This window comes from Solea solea, chromosome 2 (genome assembly GCF_958295425.1).
Source record: "Solea solea chromosome 2, fSolSol10.1, whole genome shotgun sequence".
Taxonomy (NCBI): Eukaryota; Metazoa; Chordata; class Actinopteri; order Pleuronectiformes; family Soleidae; genus Solea; species Solea solea.
In genome coordinates this window covers 25,622,416-25,632,754 of record NC_081135.1, presented here as the reverse complement: position 1 = coordinate 25,632,754, position 10,339 = coordinate 25,622,416, and positions in this window count along the sequence as shown.

Here is a 10,339-nt window from a genome sequence, read left to right as displayed (position 1 = left end):
ATGCTCTGTAAAAAGGTGTGATCCCTCCTTAAGTGTTTTCAGTAAACATAATTACAAAAATGTTGTAGTACTGCGGAGCAACATGGACAGTTGGTGGTGCTACTGTAATGCATCACAAAACAACAACGCCCCAACAAAGAAGAGTGTTAGAAGTCAACATCAATTCATTCATTCATTCATCTTCTACTGCTTTATCCTCCACATGAGGGTCGCGGGGGTGCCAATTGGTGCCAATCCCAGCTGACATAGGACAAAAGGACGGGTTGCCAGTGCATCACCGGGCAGTAAACATCTATGTTAAAATTTTGTTTTGCAAAGATTTAATCAGGAAGAAACTGCATTTTGACACATTGAAAGGATCTCAAGGTTACACAGGTTAGTGTTTACCTGCAACAAAACCTCCACATTATTCCTGCCAAATGTTGACCAAAAAGGTTCATGTTCTGGGATTTAGTGCTGGGGACAAAACTGAAGCATTCTACAGAAAAATGTTCGCAGGTATAAAGCCAAGACAGCGAGTCACCAAGTGTAACTGTCTTAAACATTACAAGCAGAGGACCAAATATACAATAACAGAGACGAATAGAAAACAACATCCTGTATTATCATTTCTGTCTGATGCTGGCTTTCTGCTGAGAACAGTCATTATCTGTTCTATTCTACAGGGGAGTGCTGTCTCTCTCAGTCCATATGATTTATTTGTCAGAACTATCTACCATCACATGATCTTCCTGAGCAGATAATTTAACAGTACTTTGCTCGTTTGTTATGGAACTGTTGAACCTTTCCACGATTCAGTTTTTCTGTGTCACAACAATATACATTTTATGTGAAAGGGAACCAATATTTTAAATCTTAAAAACAACTCACTGCAGAGACGTAAAGTTAAACGTCCTTTGATTCACAGCACATTGCTCATGTCCTTCTGTGTGCTACAGAATATTCAGTCCAAAACTAACACTAAAAAGTGCAGCTTCACATAATGTGCCAATTTTTAAATCTGTGTATAAAATTAGACACACTTGTGCAATATAGCAGCTGTTATCTTAAAGCTGTTTTAATCAACGGGGCCAAATTAACTATGGATAAGATAAGTGCATGTATTACGAAAGGTCTCGCCTGCATTCATGAATGCAATCTCAGAGAAATATCACACATTTCAGTCGGCCGTGATGTCCCCGACCTGCCCAGCATTAAACAGCACAGACACAAAGTTATGACAAGCCGATGAAAAGAGCAGAAACACAGCAGCTGAGGAGCCACATATTTCCCCCAAGACTCAGCAGAGACCAAACATTCATCAGGTGGAGAGAAACCTGACTCCAGATGAATGCAAATGCTGCTCTACGTCTGCCTAATCTATCAATGTGAAGCTCGTTCCTTTGATATAGAATACATGTGGTACACCACATTAACTTATGTTGCCTTGTATGCAGTTTGTGGCTCCGCCCCCAAGTGGCCAAAACAACAAATGAAATCTCTCTTCATCCGACATATAATAGTCATCAGAATAAAACCTTCACAAAAGTAGTGCTGTCTGAATGGTGTGACTATTACATATTCTACTGTGTTATATAACATAAGCCTTTTTTTATGAGGAGGAAAGAGAACCCTGAGGCAGTGCGATTACAAGCCTTGACAATAGTTCTCATACTATTCCGCTGTGATGTGTAGGGGAAAAAAAGTGCAGCTGGAAAACAAGAAATTGTAGCTGTGCAGGTAAAATGCATGGGTATTTTGTAGTTTTGACCTATTAAACACTCAAATTATGTCATGTCAAGGGTCACATGGTGGAATGGTGGGTTAGCATTGTAACTGATGGCAGAATATCTTACAATAAGCTATTCAAAATTACACACTAGAACTGCAATCACAATCAGTATAGTGCCAATTTTAAGTAGGCGTCAGTTTTCTCTCACATTTTGCGGGAACAGAATAACCTTTATTCTACAAATTAAATGTGAATCCAGAAGGGGTGTTTAACTGTTTTTGAGTAGAAATACAGCAATTGTGTTATACTAAAAGGGCTACAACCACCTGTCTACAAAAAACAAACAAAACCACAAACAAAAGACTATATCTGTACGTATCGATAATGTCATAATAACATGTTGTAAAACACCTGGGTGAAAACGTGTTTTGTTGTAAATTGAAGGCTCAATTAAACTGAGATTTGAAATAGTTTATAAATAATTATCATTCCCCACTGATTGTCTTTAAATTGGTACAAATGGATCTCTTTACGTGTTAGGTCACATCTAGTATGTGTGATCAACTAAGAAAGGGGATCCACTGAGGGCGGATACGTCAGCAGCTGCTTGTAGATGCAAATAGGAATCATAAAGCGTGAGGGATCATCAGTGCAATCAGCCATATTTTTTTTCCACCAAGCCTTTCCCTCCACTGTACGATATCGCTGTAATTAAATTCACCGCTGTGGAGTGGAGGATACCTTTAAATCCTGCAGCAGAGGAAGATAAGCTCAGCCCACAGACTTGGTGTTCTCCTAATACTGTTTACTGATAGATAAAAAAAAAAGAAAAAGAACCCTGCAGAATGCAAAACTTGACAGTCACTTTCGATTCACACTTGACAGACAAAGCTACCTCAATTACTCCTCATTTTGTGCAAAGACACTCGCTGACATCGACTGCTGACAAGAGAAAAAAGTCGTCTCTGTCCTGAAACTGCATTGATATTCCAGTGGCTCTCTAACTGGGGGTCAGGTCCCTCTGGGGTGAAAGGGTTAGTGTTGGTGTTGGCTGAAATATGGAGTGAAGCCACGTTAAAGGTCCGGTGTTTAATATTTAGTAGCATCTAAATTGTGAGACAGGGCTGAAGAGTGCAAATGCACTCCTCCACCCGTTTGTCAGGAACCTAGTGGGCTTTGCAAGCCAGAAATAATGTAAACACTCTGTCACAACTCTCCCCACTGTCTCACGCTATCTGCCAATTTCCTCCTTTTTTGTTGGTTCATGCATCAAATTTATGTGGGTGCAACTAATCCCAGCCCCTTGCTTTAAATCACTTTATTCAATATAGCTTAAAAAAAATATAGGCAAATATAGTGATAGGTTCTCCAAGATGTTATTCACTGGGCCTTTAACTGATTATTTATTTATGTATATGACTTATGGAAAATGTAAAAAAAGACTGCGCTGATGTTGCTTTATTTCACTAAATGCATCAACGATAATTTACTAGTAGTTGTTTCCCCTATCAATGGAATTAAGTGATTGAAAAAAGGTGGTATCACTAAGGCCTGCAATGACAGCTCATTTTGCTGATTAGGGCGTCTGAGCAGAACTGTAGGACGCGGGTTCTTGTGGTGGAAGTCCGTCCTCCACTCTGAGTCAGGCACATCATCTTGACTGCATTCGCTCTTTGAATTATGCATGCCAGCTATCCGCATGCATCAGCAACGGATGCACAAGCCTGGCATAGCACTTTTCCTCACAGCCAGACTGCAGACACCCCATCTGCACCCATCAACACTCAAAAAAAAAAGAAAAAACACTAAAGCAGCACTGCTGCAGCATCACATTAAAAGTTCAGCCTTCAATAGCCCCGTAGCAGAAGTGGACACTGCCTCCCAAGCGTTTCTGTTTTTGGAGTATTTTGTCAGCAGTGGATGTCGTGTCAGGAGAGCTACTGTACTCCACTCCCTCACTGTTACAGCATGAGCAGCCCACAGACATGCACACATATGAGAACTGAAACACTGGTGGTTGAGCATCTCATCTCTCTCTGCCTTTGGATGCCAAAGATCACAGAATCATGTTTCGTGCCATCAAAACCACTGAGGTTACAGTGCTTGTGTGCGCTCCTTTATCACAATCTCACGCTGAGGGGCAGAACCTCTCACAACCTCTTCAGATGCTCCTCTACTTGTTTCGTGACTTAGCATAGTTACAGTGTTCTTTCAGATACTAGGATTATGAGCTCTGTGTTTAACCCTTAGTGCTCACGTGGCACGGATCTGTGCCACAGGTGCACCCTTGGAAAACTGCAGTGGGACTAATACACAACTTTTATATGGACATCTCTAGGGGTGTGTGTTTTATAGGTCACATCTTCAGGCTTCTTATGTCTTATGTGTTTAAAATGTGGGAGCAGTGATAATTGTGTGAAAGTCACAAAACTTTGAAATGGGACGTATTTCCAAATTTCACAAATTCTATCTGATTTTTAAACATTTTGGCTCAGGTGTGTTTATATAGTTGGTGAAAATGGAAACAAAAGTCATGTCATCAGATTGCCTATAGGTTGTGCTCTATATTGCACATTCTTATAGCCTCTATAAATACTTTTTAACATAGTAATGGAAAAAAGCAGCCTAAATGCTCTGTGATCTAAGGGTTACAACAGAGGCATAATTCATATGTTATTCTTTTACACCAGTCCAAATAGATCTGACAGTCATGCATCCACAGCTGCCACGCATTACCTGTATGCCACAAACCGAAGGACTCGTTAGCGTCAGGAGTCTCTGCTCTCACTGGTCTTTTTTATAGTTGCATCACGTATTAAACAACGGACAGAACAACTGATAGGAATTGATGGAACCACAGTGTTTTTTTTTTCCATGGCTCACACTGGCTTCAAACAGCCTGCCGCTGTCAAATACATAAGAGCTACACTAATGTAAGAATCCCACAGAGCAATGTAAATGCAGAAGAGTATGTTACGCCGGAATAAAACATGTTATTAACACTACATTGAGTGTTACTCTCACAAGACCTGCAGACAAATGGACGCAGTTGAGAACTGACAAGAGTTATATCTGAGGGAAGTTAAAGCTTCAGAAGAAGCAGTCCATTATCTGTAATCATTGGGGAGGCTATTTCGAAACAAGACCTTTAAACCACAACCCACCCCTCCGGAGACCGTCTACCCACTAATAAACTGGCTTTTCAATTAGCACCTATCAGACATTACAACGATAACACCAAACCAATTACACACTGTGCTGCAGATAACTCGTAATCCACTTAATATGTCTGATTTGATTTCTTCTTCTCCCTCCTCCTCCATCATTTTGCTGGCCTGGAGCTTTTTTGTTCTCCGACCAGAACAAGGTATCGCTTTGAAATATCAGCGCGGAAGGCACCTCTATGATAACAGGCCAACCAATCATCTGGACTTCCTGATAGTGTGTTTTCATGTAGGTGTATGGGTGTCAACAAAGTAAAACATGACCACATGCACACAGACACACACATCACTGTGCTCTTTGTGTTTTTCCTCTCACTAATTACACCAGCTTTAACCTTTAATCTTCACACCCTCGGTTTGAGACTGCAACTTGATGTCTTTTTTTTTTTCTTTTTTTTGGGCTGAATTAAAATCACAGTTATTGTTAAGAATGCATCAAATGTTGTGTTTTAATTGACCTGACTGCACACGAACTATATCGTACATCTGCAGTATTATACACATGTTCTTGTAGACTGTTATATTTGATTCATTGATGCTTGTTCATCTAAAACAATTAAACATTTAAAATGGCATCTTTTGCTGGGTTTTTATGACACAATACTTATTATCACCTTTTTGAATCTTGCACCTGGCAAATACTCTAAAAACTAAACTAAAACTAAGCATTTACAAAAGATAAGAACCAATAAAAACTAACAAACCCGCTCTGAAAACTAATTAAAACTAAAACTAATGAAAAATCACAAGCTATTTTAACCTTGGTCTTGAGTAATGGCTTCAGTTTGCGATGTGTTACTATTCTGTCTTGCAAAGCACATACATAAAATGAATAAGAGCTTTGAAGATTTAAAACTATGGGATATTATTTGTACTTTCATGGAAATGAAAAATGGCCCTTTTATTGACTGATGTAAAGGATTGCCATTAGTGTCGTTCCGTCACCCCAAACATGGGGTGCTGGGGAAAAGATGAAATGAGGAGCAGCAAAGTCGAATTACATGTAGTAGACTGAGTGTCTGCAGCAATTACTCTGACGTTGATTTGGCTTTGACAGATTACAGAGAATTACTGCTAATGATGCCACAAAGCCAGATCAGCTATCTAGAGGACTTTTTAGACCAAGCACCACCTGAGAAAATATTCAGCTCTTGAAGTAACACCATTATCGCCTACGTTAAAATACAGTGGGCAGATTTAGTCACAATAAGATAATTTGCTATCTCATCATCCTTCTCTTCCTCATATATACAGTATACTTCACACACTGGTAGAGTGAAATTAGATTAAGATGGAGCGAGAGATAAGGTAATTATTATTTAATATTTTGGTCATTTGTTTCATTTTCTACACACTCAAAATTACCCAGCTCTAGTCCGATCACATACCCCAGTATGTACAGTAGAACAGTATTTCTGACTTTCTTCCATGGACCACCAGAGGAAGCGCACATACTACTGGTGGTACATGTACCACAGTTTTAGAACCATGGATCTGAAGCATGGGTGTCAAACTCAAATGACCTGGGGGCCAACAAGTGTCTAGTCTGGTCAAGAGGGGGCCGGTCTAGAGTCTAGGGTCGGCAATATCATCTTAAATTATAACGCCATATTCCACTATAATATCACAATAAAGATATTCATAGTGATATTTCACAGAATTCCAAAGTAAAAGTGCTTGTTTTGATATGAAACAATGTATACTTCACAACAGAAACATATTTATGATACAAAAGAAATCTATTTTTATATAAAAAACAGAAATAAATCAAAATGTACGTAAATAAAATGGTAGACATTTGTAATTTAAACATTACACAAGATTATATATGTGTTATTTAATGTTAAGAAGAGGAGGTTGTGGGCCATTTTTTCATTATAACATGATATCAAGAGTGGGCCTCGTGTAATTGATTGGGGGGCTGCATGTGGACCACAGGCCGCCAGTTTGACACCTCTGATCTAGAGCCTTCACTGACAGAAGAAAGAGCAGAACATCAGCTGCTTTGTTTAAATCAAACCAGTACTGCAGTTGGGCAATCAGATGCAGCAAGCAAATCAAAACAGTTCTTTAGAGACCGACACGGTCCACCAGATGTGAGACAAATTTCCCCGGTGCATCATACAGTCCACAAATCAATCACAATTTGCATCAAAATTAAATTTCAATGGAATCTTTCTCTCACTGCACGTTCCCCCCTTTTTAGGAAAGTCATTTTTGCTTCAGGGTGATTTGTACGAATGGGTAGGGGAGGAAAATAGATGTGTTTATCAAATATGGCAACTTGTTAATGGACTTTGACAAAGCCATTGGCGGTCCTTATTTAGATGCAGATGACTTCCTCCATACTGGCTTCCTCTGTCATTCTTACAGCCGCCTGTCAGGAAATAGAGGAAAAAGCGCCCTCCTCTTTCCACAGACTGACAATCAATATGCTGTCTCTCTTTCTCTCTCTCTCTCTCTCTCTCTCTATATATATACTGTATATATATATATATATATATATATACATATATATATACATATGAGACTGACTGCCTGTATAAAATCACCATTAATGCAGCAGAGATCAAATCATTTCCCAGCTAAACTGCTCAATGACTGTAAAACCACAGGTCATTGTTGTCACGGCGTCTAAGAAAAATGGGGATAGTTGGCTGAGGGGAACAATGAAAAGTCTAAAAATGGGAGTGTTTCATTTCATCTAGCACCGTATCACACAAAAGCACAGCTGCCACTCCTAAACTCGCAGCCTGGTGGAACGAGCAGATGGAATAATGTCTGTACTTGACATTATACACCATGACGTTCAACAAATATATCAGCAGAAAATGTAAGCTATTTCGTATTCAATTACTGTATTGCTTACAGGATAAATTTGAGGCCTGCAGGAGCTGATAAGCATAAAACCAGAATATTGAAAGTGCGGAGCTTTTCTGAATTTAAAAAAAAAAACAACTGCCAGCATAGTGTGTGTCTGTGTGCGTGTGTGTGTGTGTGCGTACTTGTATTTGTTGCCACTTTAGGGCCTTTACTGGCATAAACACTGACCTTGTCAGTACCAGCAGTCCTCATGGGGACCAAAACCTGGTCTTAATGTGGCAGAACTTCATTTCTAAAGGAAATGGTTCAGTTTGGGTTACCAATCTCCTGAGGGTGTCGAATAATTTCCTCTCCTCTGGATTTGTATGGAATTAAAAGTAAACTTCCTCAGAAGGTAAATGTGTTTGTGCACACATTACAAGAAACAAAGAGTGAAGCTGAAAACATCTCTGTCTGCAGCCTGTGTGACTAGTTTTTTGATTTGGTGTGTGTGTGTTCAGCTGTATTTGTTAACATTTTAGAACTTTCATGGAGACCAAAACCTGGTCATAATGATGTCCTACACCCTGATTTGGAAGATACGGGTTAAGTTTATGGCTAAGATTCGAATTGTGGTTGAGGTTAAGGTTAGGATTAATGCTTTGTTCAAATGAATGTATGCCAATGCAGTGTGTGACATTTGCATTTTGAGCTTTTTAAAGTAGAGTTTTATTTATTATTTATACTTTGCAGCAGTGCAGTGTGGCACTGATTATTTGGGTTAGCTAATCAACATGAAAAATAATCTGCAATCATATTTATTATGATATTTTTCATAAAGAATACTCCCTCTCCACATGAGTCAAAACATTTTGCTTTATGAGCTGGTACACTTTTATATTTTAGCCACCACACTGATTTTATATTTATCATTTCTTGAACTGAAACAAGGAGGTGTAGTGGCTCACACTGTTGCCTCACAGCAATAAGGTCTAGATTTGCAACCTGATCCGACTGAGGGCCTTTCTGTGTGGAGTTTGCATGTTCGCTCCATGTGTGCGTAGGTTTTCCTCCCACAGTCCTCCCAAAATGCAGAGGTTAATTGGACACTCTAAATTGAATGTATGTGTGAGTGAAAGGGTGAATGAGCGACCTCCTGTCCACGGTGTACCCCGCCTTTTGCCTTATGTCAACTGGCACCCCGCAACCCTCATGTGGAGGATAAAGAGGTAGAAAATGGATGAACGGATGATTAGCTGCAGCACTCATATCAGTTGTAAAAAAGAAAAAATATATATATCAGACAATAACAAACTAAGAGTTTGTTTTCCTCGTTTTGAGCAGTTCCTTAAAAACACAATCCTAAAGACCAAGTGGGATTTCTCCACCATTTGTCTCTGAATAATTAGACTCAAATCCTTTGGGCCTTGGCTTTGACGATCTTATATGGAAGCAAAAATAAACACAACAAATGGAGTCCTTTAATGAGGCTTAAAATTACTTTTGTGCTTAAGATGCGTTGACAAAGATTAATCTCCGGCGCTGTCATGGCTTCAAATCCTCAGTGTCTCTGTATTTCAGAGGAGAGATTAACAGAAATTCACCAGGGAAGATGATAAGTGGTTCTTCAAGTTAACATTGGGACTGAAAGCCTGCTTTATAACCTTTTGTACCAACACTGGAAGAGAACGCATCTCTAAGCAGCGTCCTTCAGATTCTGAGAAACAAATGATCAGTGACATGACGTGAACGTCTCCAGTCTAGATTCATTCCATCCACAGTCAGCGGTGATGGACTGGCAGACTGGCACATCTTTTATTTGATTTAATGGATGGTTATGAATCATTGTGTTCTGAGAGCAAAATATTAACGTCATATTGACTCTGAGACATGAATGAAGCAAACAGATACACAGACGTTTGTCAGTGGCAGCATCATGAGAGATGTGTGTTACTTTAAGAAGTGAGAACTGTGAGGATGCACCAGCACATCTGAAGAAAGTGTGCAACTGGGAAAGAATTCAATGCAATATGCAAGCTATAGTTCAGGCAGTCAACCGGAGCAGCATTTTAATATCCATCAGATACGCCCCACATACACTCACTCTCAATTTAGAGGGCTATTTAAGCAACATTTCCAAAGATTGCTACTGCCACTGCTATTGCTCCTGCCATTGCTACTATATGCTACGATGCTATTTTCGTGAAATTACATTTTGATTGGGGCTTCAAAAATAAAGAAATACTTCATCTTTAGTCACATCAATTACCACATTATCTTTAGCATCAGGACTTTGAAAAAATTGTGCAAGAAACTGAGTCTGTTTGGAAGAAAGAATCCCACAGACTGGGAGAAAATAGTTTATAAATGTCTGGTATAGTGGTTACACATGTGTAAATGTTAAATGTAAGAACAATACATTTCAGGCTGTTCATGAAAAATGTGGAGTTCTTGTTGTTTATAGGTGATTATCCTATTTTACATCTCCAGCCTACTTAAGATAAAAAGATAAAAGCTCCCTGAGACTAAACTAAAACTAAACATTTAAACTAATAAAAACTAGCAAACATGCTCCGAAAAAAAGAATTAAAACTAACACTTT